The 23,277-nt window shown below is 47.5% G+C and overlaps 1 protein-coding gene across 1 annotated transcript in view; it reads right to left on the minus strand.

The window, feature by feature from the left end:
• LOC140720761 (NACHT, LRR and PYD domains-containing protein 3-like) overlaps positions 1 to 7,146 on the minus strand; it is a 432,530-nt gene extending 425,384 nt beyond the window's left edge. The window contains exon 1 of the mRNA XM_073035591.1: positions 7,014 to 7,146. The gene's annotated coding sequence lies outside the window, so the exon portion shown is untranslated. The remainder of the gene's footprint in view (positions 1 to 7,013) is intronic.
• Positions 7,147 to 23,277: the final 16,131 nt, after the last annotated feature.

Here is a 23,277-nt window from a genome sequence, read left to right on the forward strand (position 1 = left end):
GAACCCATCAGTCCCTCTGTTCTCTGACAATCTCAGACCAGGAGCTCCCAACTCCTGCACTCAGTACCCTGACTGCTGAAGGACAGCGTGGCAAACACCCCTTCACAGCCCCGTGTCGCCGCATTGAGTGAACTCATCAGTCCCTCTGGTCTCTGACAATCTCAGACCAGGAGCTCCCAACTCCTGCACTCAGTACCCTGAGTGCTGAAGGCCAGCGTGGCAAACACCCCTTCACAGCCCCGTGTCGCCGCATCGAGTGAACTCATCAGTCCCTCTGGTCTCTGACAATCTACGACCAGGAGCACCCAACTCCTGCACTCAGTACCCTGACTGCTGAAGGACAGCGTGGTAAACACCCCTTCACGGCCCCGTGTCGCCGCATCGAGTGAACCCATCAGTCCCTCTGGTCTCTGACAATCTCAGACCAGGAGCTCCCAACTCCTGCACTCAGTACCCTGACTGTTGAAGGACAGCGTGGCAAACACCCCTTCACAGCCCCGTGTCGCCGCATTGAGTGAACTCATCAGTCCCTCTGGTCTCTGACAATCTCAGACCAGGAGCTCCCAACTCCTGCACTCAGTACCCTGACTGTTGAAGGACAGCGTGGCAAACACCCCTTCACAGCCCCGTGTCGCCGCATCGAGTGAACTCATCAGTCCCTCTGGTCTCTGACAATCTCAGACCAGGAGCTCCCAACTCCTGCACTCAGTACCCTGACTGCTGAAGGACAGCGTGGTAAACACCCCTTCACAGCCCCGTGTCGCCGCATCGAGTGTACTCATCAGTCCCTCTGGTCTCTGACAATCTCAGACCAGGAGCTCCCAACTCCTGCATTCAGTACCCTGACTGTTGAAGGACAGCGTGGCAAACACCCCTTCACAGCCCCGTGTCGCCGCATTGAGTGAACTCATCAGTCCCTCTGGTCTCTGACAATCTCAGACCAGGAGCTCCCAACTCCTGCACTCAGTACCCTGACTGCTGAAGGACAGCGTGGCAAACACCCCTTCACAGCCCCGTGTCGCCGCATCGAGTGAACTCATCAGTCCCTCTGGTCTCTGACAATCTCAGACCAGGAGCTCCCAACTCATGCACTCAGTACCCTGACTGCTGAAGGACAGCGTGGTAAACACCCCTTCACAGCCCCGTGTCGCCGCATCGAGTGAACTCATCAGTCCCTCTGGTCTCTGACAATCTCAGACCAGGAGCTCCCAACTCCTGCATTCAGTACCCTGACTGTTGAAGGACAGCGTGGCAAACACCCCTTCACAGCCCCGTGTCGCCGCATTGAGTGAACTCATCAGTCCCTCTGGTCTCTGACAATCTCAGACCAGGAGCTCCCAACTCCTGCACTCAGTACCCTGACTGTTGAAGGACAGCGTGGTAAACTCCCCTTCACAGCCCCGTGTCGCCGCATTGAGTGAACTCATCAGTCCCTCTGGTCTCTGACAATCTCAGACCAGGAGCTCCCAACTCCTGCACTCAGTACCCTGACTGCTGAAGGACAGCGTGGCAAACACCGCTTCACAGCCCGTGTCGCCGCAGTGAGTGAACTCATCAGTCCCTCTGGTCTCTGACAATCTCAGACCAGGAGCTCCCAACTCCTGCACTCAGTACCCTGACTGCTGAAGGACAGCGTGGCAAACACCCCTTCACAGCCCCGTGTCGCCGCATCGAGTGAACTCATCAGTCCCTCTGGTCTCTGAAATCTCAGACCAGGAGCTCCCAACTCCTGCACTCAGTACCCTGACTGCTGAAGGACAGCGTGGCAAACACCCCTTCACAGCCCCGTGTCGCCGCATCGAGTGAACTCATCAGTCCCTCTGGTCTCTGACAATCTCAGACCAGGAGCTCCCAACTCCTGCACTCAGTACCCTGAGTGCTGAAGGACAGCGTGGTAAACACCCCTTCACGGCCCCGTGTCGCCGCATCGAGTGAACCCATCAGTCACTCTGGCCTCTGACAATCTCAGACCAGGAGCTCCCAACTCCTGCACTCAGTACCCTGACTGCTGAAGGACAGCGTGGCAAACACCCCTTCACAGCCCCGTGTCGCCGCATCGAGTGAACTCATCAGTCCCTCTGGTCCCTGACAATCTCAGACCAGGAGCTCCCAACTCCTGCACTCAGTACCCTGACTGCTGAAGGACAGCGTGGTAAACACCCCTTCACAGCCCCGTGTCGCCGCATCGAGTGAACTCATCAGTCCCTCTGGTCTCTGACAATCTCAGACCAGGAGCTCCCAACTCCTGCATTCAGTACCCTGACTGCTGAAGGACAGCGTGGCAAACACCCCTTCACAGCCCCGTGTCGCCGCAGTGAGTGAACTCATCAGTCCCTCTGGTCTCTGACAATCTCAGACCAGGAGCTCCCAACTCCTGCACTCAGTACCCTGACTGCTGAAGGACAGCGTGGCAAACACCCCTTCACAGCCCGTGTCGCCGCAGTGAGTGAACTCATCAGTCCCTCTGGTCCCTGACAATCTCAGACCAGGAGCTCCCAACTCCTGCACTCAGTACCCTGACTGCTGAAGGACAGCGTGGCAAACACCCCTTCACAGCCCCGTGTCGCCGCAGTGAGTGAACTCATCAGTCCCTCTGGTCTCTGACAATCTCAGACCAGGAGTTCCCAACTCCTGCACTCAGTACCCTGACTGCTGAAGGACAGCGTGGCAAACACCCCTTCACAGCCCCGTGTCGCCGCAGTGAGTGAACTCTTCAGTCCCTCTGGTCTCTGACAATCTCAGACCAGGAGCTCCCAACTCCTGCACTAAGTACCCTGACTGCTGAAGGACAGCTTGGCAAACACCCCTTCACAGCCCCGTGTCGCCGCAGTGAGTGAACTCATCAGTCCCTCTGGTCTCTGACAATCTCAGACCAGGAGCTCCCAACTCCTGCACTCAGTACCCTGACTGCTGAAGGACAGCGTGGCAAACTCCCCTTCACAGCCCCGTGTCGCCGCAGTGAGTGAACTCATCAGTCCCTCTGGTCTCTGACAATCTCAGACCAGGAGCTCCTTGTTGCAATATTCAGAATGAAACTGAAGACCATCAGGAAAAGCTACGGACCAGGAGTTTGATGTTGATCGCATCCCTCAAGAACATGACGTGGAGGTGAAGAACAGATTCATGGATTAAACTTGGTGGAGAGAAAGCCAGAAGAACTATGGATAGAAGTGAGGATCGTTATACAAGAGGTGCCAACAAAAAGTATTGCAAACACAATGGAGGCCGGGAAAGCAAATTGGCTTTCTGCGGAGGCTGAGCAGTGAAGAGACGTGAAGGCCAATGGAGATTGGAACAAATGCTTCCAACTGATCACAAAGTTAAAGAAGATATCAGGGAAAGATGCGGATACTTCCTTAAAGGAGCGATGCAAAAAAAAACTGAAGAAGCCAACATTAGAAAAAAAAACGAGATCTATTCTAGAAGTTTTCAGAAATTAAAGAACATTTCATGCAAGAATGAGCATGGGAAACGTCAAAAAAAAAAAGGAAGGACTATATCGAAGCAAATATATCAAAAAGAAATGGCAGGAGCACATAGAAGAATTGTACAGGAAATATCCCAGTAGCAAAGACACCTGCAGTGACTTCCTCGTCGATCCAGAGCCAGATATTCTGGAAAGTGAAGTCGAATTGAAAACTTTGCCAACAATAAGGCTGCAGGATGAAAAAGGAATTCAGTTGAATTGTTTAAAAATTTAAAAATGCTATGCTGTGAAAGTGCTGCATGCAATTTGCATGCAATCTGGTAAACCTAAAAATGGCCTTCAGATTGAAAAAAAAACAGTTTATATCCCAATTCCCAAGAAGGGAAATGTAAAGAAATGTCATATTAACGAACAATTTCACTAATTTCACATGCTAGCAAGGTATTGTTTAAGATCATGCAAGCAAGCCTCCAGCAATACATGGAACGACAACTGCTGGATGTACAAGCTGGTTTTAGAAGAGTTAGAGGCAGTTGCGCTGTGCTCCAAATTGCTAACTTACGCTGGATAACAGAGAAATCGAGAGAATTCCAGAAAAGTATTTATCTGTGTTTTATTGACTATTTTAAAACCTTCAACAGTGTGGACCACATAAACTGTGGCAAATCCTTAAATAAATGGGGATACCTGGACATCTGATGTGCCTTATGAGAAACTTGTACGAAGATCAATAAGATAGATAGATAGATAGATAGATAGATACTTTATTCATCCCCATGGGGAAATTCAACATTTTTTCCAATGTCCCATACACTTGTTGTAGCAAAAACTCATTACATACAATACTTAACTCAGTAATAATATGATATGCATCTAAATCACTAACTCAAAAAGCATTAATAATAGCTTTAAAAAAAGTTCTTAAGTCCTGGCAGTTGAATTGTAAAGCCTAATGGCATTGGGGAGTATTGACCTCTTCATCCTGTCTGAGGAGCATTGCATCGACAGTAACCTGTCGCTGAAACAGTTAGAACTGACCACCGAACAACAAACTGGTTCAGGATTGGGATACAAGTGCGATAAGGCTGCATACGGCCACCCTGCTTGTTTTATTCCTATACTGATCACATCATGAGCAATGCTGGCATCGAGGACTCAAATTGTTGGAATCAACAGCCAGCTAGACAGACAGACAGACATACTTTACTAACCCCGAGGGAAATTGGGGTTCGTTGCAGTCGCACCAACCAAGAATAGTGTAGAAATATAGCAATATAGAAACCATAAATAATTAAATAACAGTAAGTAGAATAAGTGGGATTAGTCCAGGGCCAGCCTATGGGCTCAGGGTGCCTGACACTCCAAGGGAGGATTTGTAAAAATGCCGGATGAAACATTAACAGCCTCAGACATGCGGGTGATGCGACTCCAATGGCTGAAAGTGAGAAGGATCTGCGGAGGTTTCAAATGAACGTGAAAGAAGAAAGTGGAAAAGTTGACTTGTTCCTCAATATTAAGTATACCGGCCAGCCCTATCAACTTCGTGGTAATAAATGGAAAGGAACTGGAAACAGTAACAGATTTTGTCGTTTCAAAGATTTCTATGGATGGTAACTTCAGCCAGGAAATTAAATAGCTCTTGTTTCCGGACAGGGCAGCAATGGGAAATTTAGATAAAATTCTGAAACGCAGAGACATAACATCGTCTACGAAGAACCGTAGAGTCGGGTCTATGGTATTTCCAGTTGCGATGTATGGCTGTGAGAGCTGGACTGTTAGTGAGGCTGAATACAAAATAATCGACGACTTTGAACTTGAATGCTGAAGGAAAGTGTTAAGAGTGCATTAGACAGCAAGAAGATCGGACAAGCCAATATTTGAAGAAATGGAGCCAGACTGCTGACGAGGAGGCTTGAAAAGCTCAAATGAGTTGGCCACGTGTGGTGCGCGCGAGGGCAGTGGGCGGGGCAATGAGCTGGTGCGCGCGAGGGCAGTGGGCGGGGCGGCGAGCTGGTGCGCGCGAGGGCAGTGGGCGGGGCGGTGAGCTGGTGCGCGCGAGGGCAGTGGGCGGGGCGGTGAGCTGGTGCGCGTGGAGCAGTGGAGACTGTGGAGTCAGTAACGGGGAACGAGGAGCGCGTCCCTCGGTCCAGGACCGTGCTGGCTAGCTCACTGAATTAGTCAAAATTTCGATACGTTAATACAGCTGGGGCACACATTTAACACACAAAGCTGAACCCAATTTTTTTTCCAGTCAACGCAAGAAAACGCATAATTGGACCACCCGGCCCCTCGAAACTGCTGTGCAGATAATGAGATCACGGCTGAACTGATCTAACATTGCATTCCCTATGCCTCCATGTGCATCCCTGCAACACGTCAAGCCCGTTGTTTATCAAAAATCTCGGCCTTCAACAGAATTATGGTCTTTGCTTCCACTGGCCATTGAGGAGAAGAGTTCAAAACACCCTCAATCGACACAGGAACAATAGATGTGTTGGTCTGAAATAGGAAATTCCAGAAACGGAGAAGGTGCTTGCTGTTTGCATCTCGCACCCTTGCTCTGAAATTGGTGGGGGCTGATCTTAAACTTCACCTGACCGGTGGAAAATCTCACTCGTGGAAACAGAAAACAGCAGGAACACAAAGAACACCAGCAGCAGAAGTAGCTTAAAAAAACCACAAATATCTCCTTGTTCGCTGATCCAAAGCACAGACAACTGGTTAGTTGGAATAAATATGGGAAATAAATATCACACGTTGAATTGTTCTCAGGTTAATTCCCCAAGAACATTCTGACAATGTGGGTACTGTGGGCCATTTCTTAGAATGGGCCCACCGCCCCACACGGAACTTTCGTAACCATGGCAACACGCAGAATGCTGGAAGGAACTCAGCAGGTCAGGCAGCATCTATGGATAGGTGTAAACAGGCGGCATTACGGAACCAGACCCTTAATCAGGACTGGAATGGAAAGGGTAAGAGGGCAGATGATTGACTGATTTGGAAGGTGGGCCTTGTTGTTCTGTGAGACTCGGTGCTCAGGGTCTGTGTGTAAGCGGCTGCCCGTCGGTGCGCGGTCCTCAGAACAGGGAGCGGCCGTTCCGCTGAAATCAAATCCAACCGATTCGACAAGACACTGTGGTTCAAATGTGAAGGAAGTTTAATATTGTATTTAACCCTTTCTGCTGCAGGGAAGAGCGGTGGAACCAATGGTGCGATGTTAAGAACACTACCTGTGGTCTCCAAGGTGACTGTACTGTTTTTCCATAGATGCTTCCTGGCCTGCAGAGTTCCTCCAGCTTTGTGTGTGTGTTGCTCAGATTTCCAGCATCTGCTGTTTTCTCTTGTTCGAGAGAGATCGGTGACGGGTCGCTGCCCCGTGGGATATTTCATATGTTTCTACCAGGGTGAAAGATTCCTTCTGCTCGCACTCAGTATTACCCAGCTCGCGTCTCTTAATCCATCTGGACAATTGACTCGTTAGCACGAACACGTCAGGACTCTCTTCTCCCACGAAATTCACTCCCGATCCCGAACAGAGCCTCGCCTCGCTGAATAGTTGTGAAGAATAATAGACAACACTTACCTCTGATGTCGTAACCGGTTGGTGTTCAGTGTGGTCCCGGAAAAACGCAGTCTGATATCCGGGTGTGACGGACAATGGTCCGGGAACCGGTTTGTTCTCGCTGTACGGAGAGTTGAGTCTATGCTGCTGCTCCCGAGGACATTCGGCTGTGAACCGATGGACAGGGCCGGGTGAGCCGGGGTAGAGCGGGACAGCCGTGGTCCGGGTCACACCAACTCTCACCGGCTCAGGATGGGTCTGACTGCGGGAGGAGGCGGGAGTGGGATCAATGTAGCAACCCTAAAGAGGAAAACAAACAGGCTGCGTTAACCTTTCTGTCGGATTTCAGCCTAGATCGCTCCTTTTTCTTTCATCGCAACCAGTGGGGCGGAGTTTCTCTGTTTAACCCAGCCAGTCCCAGGCTAAGAATTTGATCCAGCCCGGGTTCTGGGAGGGGCTGAGCTTCCGCCCCCTGTGTGTAAACAGGACTGCCCGGTGTAGGTAGTTTCAGCTCCAACGTCACTCACCTGTTCAGGTGCAGGAAGCCGCCTTTCTGCTGAAATTAATCCAAACACCTCCGACCATATATATTCACACTCAACTGTAATAAATCTGGCCAAAGATTTCCTCAGCGCCTCTCGATTCAGGGGAATTGATTAACTCTAACACTAGAGATTATTGCAGTACCAACTGGACAACTATTATTACAAGAAACCCCTCGCCCACGGTTAACAGCGGGTTTCTTTTCACAAGCAATGTTTGTTGGTTCACACCCCGCCGGTAATACTTGTGGAATTGGTTTCCGGCCATTCCAAATGGCCAGACGTTTTCCCGGGAAAGGTCTCCTGGACCGGTTTATTAAAAAAAAAAATCCTTGAAGAATATTTTCAAGCCAACTGCAGATGGTTCGAGTTTGAGATAAACATAAGGTGCTGGAAACTCGCGGCAAACAGGACAACAACTGTAACTGGTAATGTTGCGCGTTCGGGACCCTGGGTAAATCATGTTAGAGATTATCTCGCTCTTCCTTGCAGCAGAAAGGGTTAAGTACGACATTGAAGTGACTTTCTTTGCGTCTGCATGAGGGTGTTTTTTTTTTCAGACCCGGCTGCATTTGATTTCTGGAGAGGGTCCGCTCCCTGTTCTGAGGAATGTGCGTGAACAGGCAGCAGCTCACATACTGAGCACTGAGTTTCACAGAACAAAAACCCGAAACTTCAAATCAATCCATAATCTGTCCTCTTCCCCCTTCATTTCCAATTTCACTGATGGGTCTCTGCTTGTAGCATCGACATTGTCCAATTCCATAGATGCTGATCCCTACATCCCCAATCTTGGCGTTATCTGTAAATCTGCTGATCCAGTTGACCACGTTATCATCCAGATTGTTGGTTTTGATGACAAAGAACAGCCGAGCCGGCGCTTATCCCTGCAGCACTCCATTGTTTACAAGCCTCCAGTCAGAGAGCCGGCCATCTACGACCACATCGCGGCTTCTCCCACCCAACCACTGTCCAGTTCAATTTACTGCCTTATTTTGAGTGTCCAGCAACTGAAACGTTTTGACTAAGCTCCCAAGTGGAACCTTGGCAAATGCCTTGCTAAAGTCCACGTCGGCAACATCCACTGTCTTGTCTTTTAGAAGAACGCTGAGGCAAGACCTACCAGGCACAACGCCATGCTGACCATCCCGGATCAGTCAAAGTCTATCCACATAGTCACAGATCTGGTCTCTTACAATAGCTTTCAATGACTTTTCCACTACTTACATCAGGATTCCCGGCCTCCAATTTCCTGGTTTATTTTTGGAGGTTTTCTGAAGCAGTGGAACAACATTATCTATCTTCCAGTCTTCCGCTCCCTCACATGTCGCAATGGATGATTTAAGATCTCTGCTCGGGCCCTGCAATTTCTGCGCTTGCCTCCAGACCATGCAGGGGAGGACCTTGTCAGGTCCTGCAGATTCATCGTCCCTAAGACAGCAAAAACTCCTTCTCTCTAATCTGTATGGGGTCCATCTATTACATCAAGTCATTTTACAGTATGGGCGTCCCAGTGCATATGAGAAAAGTTAAATTCACCTACCATCACAAGTTATGTTTCTACAACAGACTGCAATCTCTCAGCAAATCTGCTCCACTAAATCCCACAGAATGTTGGGTTGTCTGTAATATAGCTCCATTAATGTGGTCGTATCTTTCTTATTCCTCAGTTCTGCCCATAATGCCTCACCAGAGGTGTTCTCCAGTCTTTCCTGACTGAGCACTGCCGGGACATTTTCCTGCCACCCCTCCCCCATTTAAAACAATGGAAACCCAGAGCAGCCAGTCCTGCCCCTCCTGCAACCAAGCCTCACCAATGGCTACAATGTCATAATTCCACGTGTTGATCCATGCCCTGAGCCCATCGGCCTTTCCTTCAATACTTCAGGCACTGAAATGTACGCAGCTCAGAACATTATTCGCACCGTGGTTAACCTGCGATTCCTGACTTTGTCTGTGGTCCTAACAACATCTGTTTGAGAAACCTGGATAAGTACATGGATGGTAGGGGATGGAGAGCAGTTCAATGGGGCTTGGCAGACTAATAGTTTGACAGGAAGCCTGGGAACCCAGCACAGCAAAAGGCCCGGTGTTGGATATGATGATTCTGAATCATGTACGGTAAAGCTCCCGGATTGGGATATGGTGATTGATAACAGCGCTTAACGAGATAGAGAGACTGGGAATCGTGTTTGGTAATAGTCCCCATGTGGGCTACGGAGATTGGGAACCGTGCATGGTAAAACACCCGCTCGGGGATGGAGACGGGAAACAGTGTGGGGCAAAACTCCCCATGAGGAATCGCGAGACAGGGAACCGTAACCTCACTGTGGATTTGTTCAGTGATGTGTGATAGACCATGACTAACATCTGTGCCTCTGTGAATGGATAAATAGTTTGTCTGATAATTCTGACCAGACTCAGTGCCTCTCTCACTCATCCATGTCTCTCTCACTCTGGTCTCTTCTATATCCCTCTCCCTCTCCCCTCCCAACTCACAACCATTCACCCTCACCCCTGCTTGTTCGCCACCCGCTCGTACTCACCCTTCTTTCTGCACCACACACCTTCAGTCCTACCTCGAACCCTTCCTCACCCCTCTTTCATTGGTGGCATTCTCACTCACCTATTTTTCTCCGCCGCCCATCTCAGTCACCCTTCATCTTCACTGCATAGTCCACACCGCACACGCCTGTCAGCCATCTTACTCATCCCTCTCTCCTCACCTCCCCAATCACTCAGCCCTTCGTGCTCACTACCCTGTCCGTCACCCATCCCACCACACCCCCACGTACTCAACACTCCTCCCTTACTCCCTCTCACCCCACAATCCTCAGCTCCACTCTCTAACTCACACAATGTCACTTCATCTTTACTCCTATCCCTCACACTTTCCCTTGGGCTCACACAGCACCTTACTCCTTCCTCTGTCTCCCCCTCTCTCCCATTTCTTTCAATCTCCACACCTCTCTCCTCTTCTCACTCGACCACACACCCACCGCCCACTCCATTTCTCTCCCTCTATCTCCCCTCCTCTCCAGCTCTCTTTCCCTGCTGTCTCCCCTTACACTCACTTTCATCTTCAGCTTCCTGTTGATCCTGTTCACACCTCACTCTGCTCCTGCCCCTCACCCTCACCTCGACAGCACTGAAACGATTGGGGGAATCTGTAACTGGGATCGCGGCAGGTTCCAGCTCCGAGGTGATGTCCTTCACATTAAGGGAAGTCGCGATTGGGAGAGCCATGGACTGATTTATTTTAAAGATCTTTGGAGATTATTTTAACCCAACTGCAGATGATGCGAGTCTGAGGTAAACACAAGATGCTGGAAAGTTGCAGCAAACAGGGCAGCAACTGTAAATGGTAACGTCACGGGTTCGAGAGCCTAGGTAATGTTCTTTAAATTATGTTAAAGTTTTTAACACTCTATCCTGCAGCTGAAATGGTTAAATACAATATATAAAGTGACCTTGTTCACACCCGAAGGAGAGCGAATTGTTAAACTGATTAGATTTTATTTCAGAAAAGAGCCCTTCCCTGTTCTGAGGAATGTGCCCGGACCAGCAGAGCGGGAACGCAGACCCTGAGCTCAGAACAACAACCCGCATCGTCCAAATCAATGATCTGGCCTCTTCCCCCTTCCTTTCCAGTTCCACAGAGGGATCTCAGCCCGAAACATCAAATTATTATTCAGTTTCATAGATGCTACTTGACCTGCTGAGTTCCTCCAGCATCTTGAGTGTGTTCCATGAGTACGAAAGATCGGCGAGAGGGAGCGTGTGGGGCAGTGGGACGGGCAGTGTGAAACGACTTCAAGCATATCTGCACTTTTGGAATATTATTTTGGAATTAGGTGTGAATAATTCAACTTTTGATATTTATTCTGGGCCATCATTTAATCAGACTGTTGTCTGCATTATGGATCGGAGATCAAGGAGTGAAAGAGTCATAGAACAGTACAGCACAGAAACAGCGCTTCGGCCGAGGAATTTAAACTGCCTAATCTCACCGGTCTGAGTGTCAGCCACAGTCCACCATACCCCTACCCACCAAACGATCGCTTAAACAGCGACATCGTTTGCGCATGCACTATCTTTGCTGGCCGCTCCTTCCAAAACCGTCTGAGCCAAGAAGTTTCCACTCATGTTCCTCTTAAACTTTTCATCTTTCACCCTTCACCCATGACCTCTGATTGCAGTCCCAGTGGAGAAAGCTTGCTTGCACTTACCATACCTATCTGCCTCATAATTTCGAATACCTCGATCAAATATCCTCTCAATCATCCAACCTATTCAATTTGTCCCTTAACTCAGGTCACTCAGACCCGGCAACATCCAAATAACTACAGTGTCATGTAGATTGTTGCTTTCGATGACGAAGAACAACCGAACCAGCGCTGATCTCTGCAGCTTTTCATTAGTCACAGGGCTCCAGTCAGAGAGGTAACCAGATGTTGCTACTCTCCGGTTTCTCCCACCAAGACAATGTCTCACCCAGTTTATTGAATGCCTTGTGACTGGACTGTCTTGAGAGTCCACCCATGCGAGACCTTGACAATCCTTTTCTAAATTCGATGAAGAATATCTCCACTGGCTTGACCTCATCAACTTTTGTGGTAGCACCCTCAAAAGTATCTATAAGATAGCAGAGGCAAGACCAACCACTTACGACGCCATGCTGACTATTCATAATCAGTCAATGTCCATCAAATAATTCATATATCCTATCCCTTAGAATAGCTCCCAATATCTTTCCCACTACTGATATCAGACTCACCTGCCTATAACATTCTCACAGAGCTTTAGACCTTTTCTGAAACAGAGGATCCTCTCTAATCCACATAGGATCCAGGACCTCACGACATATAAACACTCTGTATCCTTGTCCCGAGTAAATTCAGATGCAGGAAATCCATTTCTTCCATCTCTTCATCTCCCCATTCTCCTTTGGCTGCATGTATGGTTTACTGTTCTGATCCTTCAGAGGACCAATACTGTCCCTTGCAATCCTTTTGTTCTGATCTGTATAATCCGTTAGTACTGGCCTTCACCCAAAGCGTTCATTTAGCACACTTGATTTCTTTCTAAGTGTTAACTTGCATTTCGTACACTCGATCATTACCTATCTGCCCATAACTACTGTGGTGGGTATGGTAAAATCTGTGGTACTGTATGGGTATGGTATAATACTGCGGTAAAATCATCCTTTTATCGCGTAACCAGAGACTCAACATCTCTCTCTCAAAAAAAAGTTTCCTCAAACCACTTACCTTTTATTGTGATAGGCACATATATACTTCATACTCTCAAAATTTTACCTTTGAATGTCCCCGCTTATTAGAACGCCTTTGCCAGAAAAAAGGTCTGTCCTTTCCACAGTGTCATTTCTGATACCATCAAAATTTTCCTTTCCAAATTCTAATCTCAACCCACGCAGATACCCTTTTCCATATTTGCTTTGAATCTGGTGGCATTGTGATCACGAGATGCAAACAGTACCCTTACACCCCCTCTCTCCTTGCCGCCCACCTCACTCATTCCTCTCTCCTATGCTTCCCAATCACTCACCATTCTTGCTCACTGCAGTTCTCTGTCACCCTTCCCACTCGCCCGCCTCGTCCACAACCCTTCCTCTCCCTCACCCGACCCTCCTCTTACCCCTCTCCAACTTCTACACTCTCATCCTGCCCCTCCTCCGCCTGCTCACTCCATCAAACCGCACTCTCCTCCTTTCCATCAGCCTCTCCCTCCCCCTTACACTCAAGGTTACAGGAAACATTTAAAAATTACTGACAACGGTAACTGGGAACATAGCCAAGTTAATGTTGCAGTAAGGAATGCCACGGACTAATTATTTGAAGGAATCCTGAAAATACTTGTAGAATACTTGCAGATGATGCGAGTCCGAGGGGAACGTAAAATGCTGGAAACTCGCAGCAAACACTCGCAACACGGTAACGGGTAACGTTGCGGGTTCGAGACCCCAGGATCTTAAGACAAATTAATGGTTCTATCGGCCTTCCCTGCAGCAGAAATTGTTAAATACATTATAAAAGTGAATGATTTCACACCTGAATGACAGTGAGTTGTTGAACCGGTTGGATTTGGTTTCAGTAGAAAGGCCGCTCCCTGTTCCGAGGAATGTGCGGGTCCAGCGGATGAAAACACACAGACCCTGAGCTCCGAGTTTCACAGAACAACCACCCGCATCTTCTAAATCAGTCCATGATCTGCCGTCTTCACTCTTCCTTTTCAGTTCCCCACTGAAAGTCTTGGCCCGAAAGTTCGACTTATTTATCAGTTTCAAAGATGCTACCGTTCCTGTTGAGTTCCTCCACAATTTTGTGCGTTACCATGGTTACGAAGATCAGCGTGTGGTGTAGCAAGAAGTGGCAGCTTGAAAAGACTTCAGAACATATACTAGTTCTTAGAATATTATTGGGGAATATAAGCTGTGAAAAATTAAATTTCTGCTAACTTTTTCTGATCTTTGTTTAATCAACCCGTTTCCTCTGTTTTGAATCAGAGATCATGGAGACATAGGAACGTAGACGGGACTTGAGAAACTGAGTTACACGAGATAGATAGATAGATAGATAGATAGATACTTTATTCATCCCCATGGGGAAATTCAACTTTTTTTCCAATGTCCCATACACTTGTTGTAGCAAAACTAATTACATACAATACTTAACTCAGTAAAAAATATGATATGCATCTAAATCACTATCTCAAAAAGCATTAATAATAGCTTTTAAAAAGTTCTTAAGTCCTGGCAGTTGAATTGTAAAGCCTAATGGCATTGGGGAGTATTGACCTCTTCATCCTGTCTGAGGAGCATTGCATCGATAGTAACCTGTCGCTGAAACTGCTTCTCTGTCTCTGGATGGTGCTATGTAGAGGATGTTCAGAGTTTTCCATAATTGACCGTAGCCACGACGAGGATGAATAGGTTAGGACTTTATTCCCTGGAGCGTAGGAGAAAGAGGAGTGATTTGACAGAAGTGTATAAAATTATGATGGGTGTAGATAGAATGAACGCAACCAGGCTTTTTCCACTGAGGCCAGGGAGAAAAATAAAACAGAGGTCATGAGTTAAGGATGAAGAGGCAAAAGTTTAAAGGGAACGTGGGGGTGGGGGGCTTCTTCACGCAGAGAGTGGTGGGAGTGTGGAATGAGCTGCCAGATGAAGTGGTGAATGCGGGCTCACGTTTGACATTTAAGAAAAACTTGGACAGGTATATGGATTAGAGGGGTTTGGAGGGATATGGCCCAGGTGCAGATCAGTGGGACATGGCAACAACATGTTTCGGCACAGCCAAGAAGGGCCAAAAGGCCTGTTTCTGTGCTGTAATGTTCTGTGGTTCAAGAACCAGGCCTTTCGGCTCAGCCACTTAAACTGCTTCATTCCTTCGAACTGTACCGGGCCAAAGTTCTCCTTTTCCCTTCCATCCAAATTATCTCTTAATGTTGAAATCGAACTCGCATGGACATGTGTAGCTGGAAGCTCGTTCCACACTCTCACGACCCGCCTAGTGAAGATGGTTCCTCTCATGGTCTCTTTAACCTTTTCATCTTCAACCCTTAACCCATGACCTCTTGCTTGTAGCTCCACGCAACCTCAGTGGAAACCGACTGCTTGCATTTATGCTATCAACACCCCTCATTTTGACTACCTCTGTGAGATCTTCTTCATTCAGAGGAATGTAATTCGAATCTATTCAAGAAATGCTTAAATACAATATTAAAGTGATTTTGTTCAGAGTCGAATGAGAGCGAATCGTCGAACAGGCTGGATTTGGTTTCAGCAGAATGGCCGCTCCCTGTTCTGAAGAATGTGCAGGGCCAGACAGCTACTGACACACATACCTGAGCCCCGATTCTCACAGAAAAACAACCCGCATGTTCCAAATCAATTCATCATCTGGCCTCTTCCCAGATCGGCGAGAGGGAGCGGTTGGAGCAGTGGGCGTGGCAGTTTGTAACCACCTCGAAACATACCCAAAAATATCCGCGAATTTTCTTCGTGAATTTAGGTGGAAAAATTCAACTTCTGATATTTACTTCTGTGTGATCAACCTATGGTCTGTGGCGAATCAGCGAGCAAGGAATCAAAGAGTCAGAGATAAAGTGCCAGAGAAAAGTACAGCACAGAATTAGGCCCTTCGGCCGAGCCCTTTAAACTGCCTACTCCCATCGACCTGTACCGGGACCATGCCGAACATACCCCTCCCTTCTAAACTATCTCTTAAACGTCGAGATCGAGCTCACATAAACCACTCGTTCCGGCAGCTCATCCCACACTCTCATCACCCTCTGAGTGAAGAAGTTTCACATCGTCCCCCTTTATGTCTGCACCTTACACCGTAACCAAACACGCCTGGTTGTAGTCCAGCCCCATATGAGCGGACCAGACCTATCTTTTATGCATATTTACTTTGAGTCTAATGGCATTCGGATCACTGACTGGAAAGTGTCCCCTACGCAAACGTCTCTCATCGGATCTCTCTCGTTTCCTAAAAACAGATCAAGTATCGCGCACTCTCACGTTTCTGACTTCCAGGGTCTGATGTACTAAACTATCCGGAACAAATTCGACAAACTCTACTCTCCCCAGTCCTTTTACAGTGTGGGATTCCCAGTCAAAATCTGGAAAGTTAAAATCACCTCTCATCACCTTTTGTTTCTTTCAACAGTTTGCGATCTCTACTAATTCATTCGTCGAAAACCTTTGGACAGGGAACACCTCACTAGGTGAGTTCTCCAGTGATCTGGCAGTCTGGTTCGCATTCCCCTGGTTATTAAAATTACACCCCCCCCCCATACCTGGCGTGCAGCACTAACATACCTTGTCGCTGGGACATTACTCTCCTTTCAGTTCAGATGCAAGCCGTCTTTTCTGCACCAGTCCCACCGTCACTGAACCTATTCCAAGATATAACAAACGACTCCCCTGTATAATCCTCTATTTCAATTTCATTCATGTGTCGCCTAAACTCCCGTAATCTTTCAGCCAAGTACTCCAGCTCTGGCAGCATGTGCGAAGCCCGGAGCATTCTCTGTGTAAGCAAAAGGAAAATAAAAAGCCTTACATCGGAAATCCGCTCTACAATTTCCTCCAGTTACCTTAATGTTATATCCCTCGTATTATCCATTTATGTCAGGCATGGATTAATGGCCGGCAAAACATTGTCGGCCGAAGGGCCTGTACTGTGCTGTATTGTCCTATCCTCTATGATCATCATGACTGGATACAAAGAACACCCTGCAAAAACCTCTGACACCTGACTTGTTTCGTGCCCTGGTAGGAGATTAAGCGTAGTTCTCTCTCGTTGGGACTTCTACGTACTTATTACGGAATCTTCCCTGAACATGTTTGACAAACTCTGTCCCACTGGTCCTGTTTCAGTATGGGACTCAGTCAACAGGTGGAAAGCTGAAATCACCTCCTAACACAATCTTACTTTTCCTGCAACAGTCAGCGATCTCTCGACAGATTTTTTCCTCTTCATCCAGCGGACTGTTGTCTGGTCTATAATGTAGCCCCATGATCACCGTCATACATTTCTTATTCCTCATTTCCACCGATAAAGCCTCACCGAGACGAGTTCTCTTCTCTGTTCTGACTGTGAACTGCGTGACATTTTCTCAGCACTGTAATGTCACCCCTGCTCCTGTAATTCCTTCCGCTTCTCGTGTCTAAAAATAGGGAACACCGAAATATCGTGATTTCCTGCTTGCGCCTCCTACACCCAATTCTCAATAATGTCTAGAATGTCATACTTCAATGTGTTCATTCATTCCCTGAGCTCAAATGTGTTTCTTTAAAGCTTCCTGCCTTGAAATATCTGCAGGTCAGGGCACCAGTCACATCATGTTCAACCTTTTGATTCTTGCCGTTTTCTGGGACGGCCTCACTAGGGCGGGTAGTGCTATTATTCCTTAATTTAATTGCAAAATCCCTGATCTCACTTTGCAGAACCACCTTCCCATGCATGCCGATTTCATTGGTACCTCTATGGACCAGGATTCGTGCTGCTCACTCACCCACATGAGAATCATAGAGAATGAATGGTGTGCTGAGAAAACAGGACGGAAGGGGAGGGGAGTACAGGCCAGAGAAATGGGTCAGATTCAGCTTTTGGAGCAGAACGTGTAAGTTGCCATTTTCCTGCTCCCTATCTCTGATTGGACTGTTTAAAAGCCGAAACCCACTGACCCAACACGAGGAGTCAGAAACAGAGCGAGAATCCCTCCATACAATCCCATCACACACTCCTGGTAACATACACTGAGTAACGCTCCCTCCGCAACGATCCATCACGCACTGCCGGGATTAACACAGAGTGCAGCGCCCTCCGCACTGTACCAGCACTCACTCCGGGGTCATACACAGAGTGCAACGCCCTCCACACTGTACCAGCACTCACTCCGGGATTAGACACAGAGTGCAGCGCCCTCCGCACTGTACCAGCACTCACTCCGGGATTAGACACAGAGTGCAGCGCCCTCCACACTGTACCAGCATACACTCCGGGATTAGACACAGAGTGCAGCGCCCTCCACACTGTACCAGCATACACTCCGGGATTAGACACAGAGTGCAGCGCCCTCCACACTGTACCAGCACTCACTCCGGGGTCATACACAGAGTGCAGCGCCCTCCACACTGTACCAGCACTCATTCCGGGATTAGACACAGAGTGCAGCGCCCTCCACACTGTACCAGCACTCACTCCGGGGTCATACACAGAGTGAAGCTCCGTCCACACCGTCGCATCACAAACTTCCAGGGTCACATAAACAGCAACGCTCCCCAAATATTATCCCATCACACTCCTGGGGTCAGACATGTGAAGTACCTCCCGCACCATTGCAGCACACTCTACTAGAATTCGAAAATAGTACGAAACCCTCTCCCTCCTCCGGTTTCCCCACTCACCAACACCCAGCCTTTCTGCTTTCCAGTAGTCTTGAATTGTGTGTGTCTCTCGGAGATGGTGTGTGTGTGTGTGAGCGGATTGTGTGCTGCCGGAAGAGGAAGGAAGGGGAGGAGAGAGGAGGCCAAGGAAAGGGTGGTGAAGTTGCAGACACTGATGCAAGTTGTGTGGAACCATTCGATCGGCCTGTGCCTGTCAAGTTGTGGAAAGGCTCAGATCCTGGTGATAGATATCCTGTGTAACGGGGGAGGTGTAACTCCAGACGCCAACTCTCCCACATACTCCCCAGAATTACCCGTGACAGAGTTCGCTCGGCAAAAGACAGAAGTGCCCGGAGGCTCAAGGTGTGTGTGTGTGTGTGTGTGTGTGTGTGTGTGTGTGTGTGTGTGTGTGTGTGTGTGTGTGTGTGTGTGTGTGTGTGTGTGTGTGTGTGTGTGTGTGTGTGTATGTGTGAGTGTGTGTGTGTGTGTGTGTGTACATAAAGCGTGAATGTATTTTACTGATATCCTGCATATGAATGCTATCTTTCTATTTTATGCATAACACGTACCGTTGACTGCAGAAGGCAGAAGGTTACATACACCATAGCCAAATACATTTGAACTCAGTTTTTTTTTACAATTCCTGACATTTAATCCTAGAAAACATTCCCTTCCTTAGGTCTGTTAGGATCACTACTTTATTTTAAGAATGTGAAATGTCAGAATAATAGTAGAGAGTATTATTTATTTCGCCTTTTATTTCTTTCACCACTTTCCCAGTGGGCCAGATGTTTACATACACTTTGTTAGTATTTGGTAGCATTGCCTTTAAATAGTTTCACTGGGGTGAAACTTTTTGTGTAGTCTTCCACCGGCTTCTCACAGTAAGTTGTTATTTTGTTCCATTCCTCCAGACAGAGCTGGTGTAACTGAGTCAGGTTTGTAGGCCCCATGCCTCGCACACAATCTTCAGTTCTGCCCACAAATTTTCTATCGGACTGAGGTCAGTGTTTTGTGATGTCCACTCGAATAACTTGACTTTGTTGTCCTGAATCAATTTTGCCACAACTTTGCAGACATGCTTGAGGTCATTGTCCATTTGGAAGACCCATTTTCCACCAAGATTTAACTCCCTGGCTGATGTCTTAAGATGTTGCTTCAATATATCCACATAATTTTCCTTCCTCGTGATGCCACATATTTTGTGAAGTTCACCAGTCCCTCCTGTAGCAAAGCACCCCCACAACATGATGCTGCCACCCCCATGCCTCACGTTTGGGATGGTGTTCCTCGGCTTGCAAATCTCACCCTTTATCCTCCAAACATAATGATGGTCATTATGGTCAAATAATTCAATTTTTCTTTCATCATACCAGAGAACATTTCTCCAAAAAGTAAGATCTTTGTCCCCACGTGCACTTGCAAACAGAAGTCTGGATTTTAATGGCGGTTTTGGAGCGGTGGCTTCTTCCTTGTTGAGCATCCTTTCAGATTATGTCCATATAGGACTCGTTTTACTGTGGATATAGACACTTGTCTACCTGTTTCCTCCAGCATCTTCACAAGGTCTTTTGCTGTTCTAGGATTGATTTGCACTTTTTGCGCCGAAGTACTTTAATCTGCAGGAAACAGAATGCGTCTCCTTCCTGAGCGGTATGACAGCTGCATGGTCCCATGGTGTTTATACTTGCCTTCGACTGTTTGTTCAGATGATCGAGGTACCTTCAGGCGTTTGGAATCAGACTTGTGGAGGTCCACATCTCGATTCTGACGTCTTGACTGCTTTATTTTGTTGTTTGTAAACTTCTGACCCACTGGAATTGTGATATAGTCAATTAAAAGTGAAATAATCTGTCTGTAAACAATTGCTGGAAGAGTTACACATGTCATGCACAAAGCAAATGTTTTCAACGTTTTGCCTAAACTCTAGTATGCGAATATATAATCTGTGGAGTGTTTAAACAATAAGTTTTAATGACGTCACCCCAGGTGTATGTAAACTTGTAACCCACTGGGAATGTGATGAAAGAAATAAAAGCTGAAATAAATCACTCTCTCTACCATTAGTCTGACATTCCGCATTCTTAAAAAAGGGTAGTGATCCTAACAGTCTTAATACAAGTAATATTTCCTAGGAGTAAATGTCAGGAGTTGTGAAAAACTGAGTCTAAATACATTTGGCTAAGGTGTACGTGAACTTGTGACTTAAACTGTGTGCTTTGTGCCGTGTGTGACTGTTTCTATTGTGCTTAGCTGCTTGATCCTGGCTGTATTCCTGGGCATTTCTGTGTGACAGAGTTATAATTAAACACATTGAGTTGAAACGAAATGAAATGAAACCGCCTCGTCGGTAGAGGTCGCACATTCCGTGGAAGAGAGTACAGTGATTCACATATATGAAGACGTCTTTCCAACCCTAACTCTTTAGCCACATGTTAAACTTAATGTTCTTTATGATTTTGGGCATGCCTGCACATACATAATTTGCAGAACCGGCTCACTCTTCCTTCCTATATCCTGGTGCCAAGATCATAGAAACATGGAAACATAGAATTCCTACAGTACAGTACAGACCTTTCGGCCCACAAAGCTGTGCCGAACATGTCCTTATCTTAGATCTGCCTAGGTTTTACCCATAGACCTCTATTATACCAGCTCCTTGTACCTATCCAGGAGTATCACTAAAGGCCCTATCATTTCCGCCTCCACCACCGCCGCCGGCGGCCCATTCCACGCACTCACCACTCCTTGCGTACAACAATGATCCTGAGTCCACCTCTGTACCTATTTCCAAGCACCAGAAAACAATGTTCTTTTGTGCTCACCATTTCAGCCCTCGGATAAAACCTCTGTCTATCCACACGATCAATGGCCTTCATTATCTTGCACACCTCTATCAGTTCACCACTCATCCTCCGTCGCTCCAAGGAGAAAAGGTCGCGTTCATTTCAATCTCATAAGGCATTCTCCCCAATCCGGGTCACAGCGTTGTAAATCTGGGTACCACATACCATCGAGAAATCTCCTTCTCGTCCACAGTACCACTTTTCTGTTCCTCTAAAAAAGAACACTCTATCGATAAAGCTCACCACATCTCACCCCATTCCTTTCAGAGCCACAGAACGATAGTCAGTGCCAGAGACCTGACCGGTGAGACTTTCCCCTGCTTGGTCATTTGCACCTCTCTCCTCCCATCCAGAAGTACCCAAGTGCATTATCTGTAATTGAGTGGGTCGGCCACAAGGGGTCTCTGCACTGCTTCTGGCTGTTTACCCCCTTTCACCTTCCTCTCTGTCACCCAGTTTCCTGTACACTACACCGTGGGTGTAAATACATCTCTATATGTCTTTCCTCTCACCCCCTCAGCTTCCCGAATGATCTCGAGTCATCCAGTTCCAGTTCCAACGTTGTTACACAGAGCATCACAGCCTCAAGCTGCATAAATGTGTGTGTGTGTGTGTGTGTGTGTGTGTGTGTGTGTGTGTGTGTGTGTGTGTGTGTGTGTTGTGTGTGTGTGTATACATAATGCGTGAATGTACTTGCTGATATCCTACATATGCTTGCTATCTTTACATTTCATACATATTATGTGAGCTTCAACGCTAACTCTTCAGCCACATTTAAACTGAATGTTCTTTCGAATTTTGTCCACACCAGCACATACATAAGTGTGGAGAACAGACTCCCTTTTCCACCTATACACTGGTGAAGATAACGACCTCATGTCATCGAGGTATCTCGTTCTCGTCCACAATACCTCTTTTCCGTTCTCCTATCAAAGAGAACCCTATCGATACAACTCGCCAGGTTTCACCCCTTATTCCCCGCCTTGCCACAGAACCATAGTCACTGCCAGAGATCTGACCGGTGAGACTTTACCCTGACTGGTCATTTGCACCACTCTCCTCCCATCCAGAAGTATCCAAGTGCGTTATCTGTAATTGAGCGGGTTGGCCACAAGGGGTCTCAGCACTGTCTCTGGCTGTTTAACCCCTTTCACCTACCTTTCTGTCACCCAGTTTCCTGTATCCTACACCTTGGGTGTAAATACTTCACTATATGTCCTCCCTATCACACCCTCAGCTTCCCGAATGATCCCGAGTTCATCCAGTTCCATTTCCAAGTCTGTAACGCAGAGTGTTAGAAGTTGCAGCTGGATGACCTTCTTACGGGTGAAGTTGTCAGGGACGCTGGAGGTCTCCATGCCTACCCACAACCCGCAAGGCAAGCAGTCAACTCTTCTGTCAGGCATGCTTACTGCTCCTTCTAACTGCAATTATAAACGAAACAATAAATAAACTGAGAACAAATCTACCAACAGTTTCTTTTTGGGCTTGCTCTGACCCCAGACTCTCCTCCTTATCGCATCAAATTGATAGCCCTCTATTTTTCACTCAGATTACTCTAACAATGGCTGCTGCGATTGCCCACCCCTTTACTCCGAGGTAAGCCCACTCTGCTCCGGTTCATCACACGGATACAGATTCAAACAATGAATGAAATTTACCCCACACCGCCCCATCACCCAGACCGGGGGTCAAGCACAGATTGAAGCTCCCTCCCCCTGATCCTTTCACACACTCCGGGGTTCAAAAGCTGGTTTTCTCTGCCCACCCCCAGCTCTCCTCCGTTCTAGTAGTCCTTCATTGTGTGTCTGTCTCGGAGACTGCGCTGTTTTTCTGTTCAGATGGTGAACAGTGAAGAGCAGAGAAGTGGAAGAGGTTGACGGGGAGGGAGTAGGGACGTGGCTTTGAGATAGTGGTCACTGGGAGAAAGTGGTGTGGAACCGCAAGACTGGCCTGTCCACACAGAACAGTGAACA

The sequence above is a fragment of the Hemitrygon akajei genome, unplaced genomic scaffold (genome assembly GCF_048418815.1).
Source record: "Hemitrygon akajei unplaced genomic scaffold, sHemAka1.3 Scf000046, whole genome shotgun sequence".
NCBI classification, from domain to species: Eukaryota; Metazoa; Chordata; class Chondrichthyes; order Myliobatiformes; family Dasyatidae; genus Hemitrygon; species Hemitrygon akajei.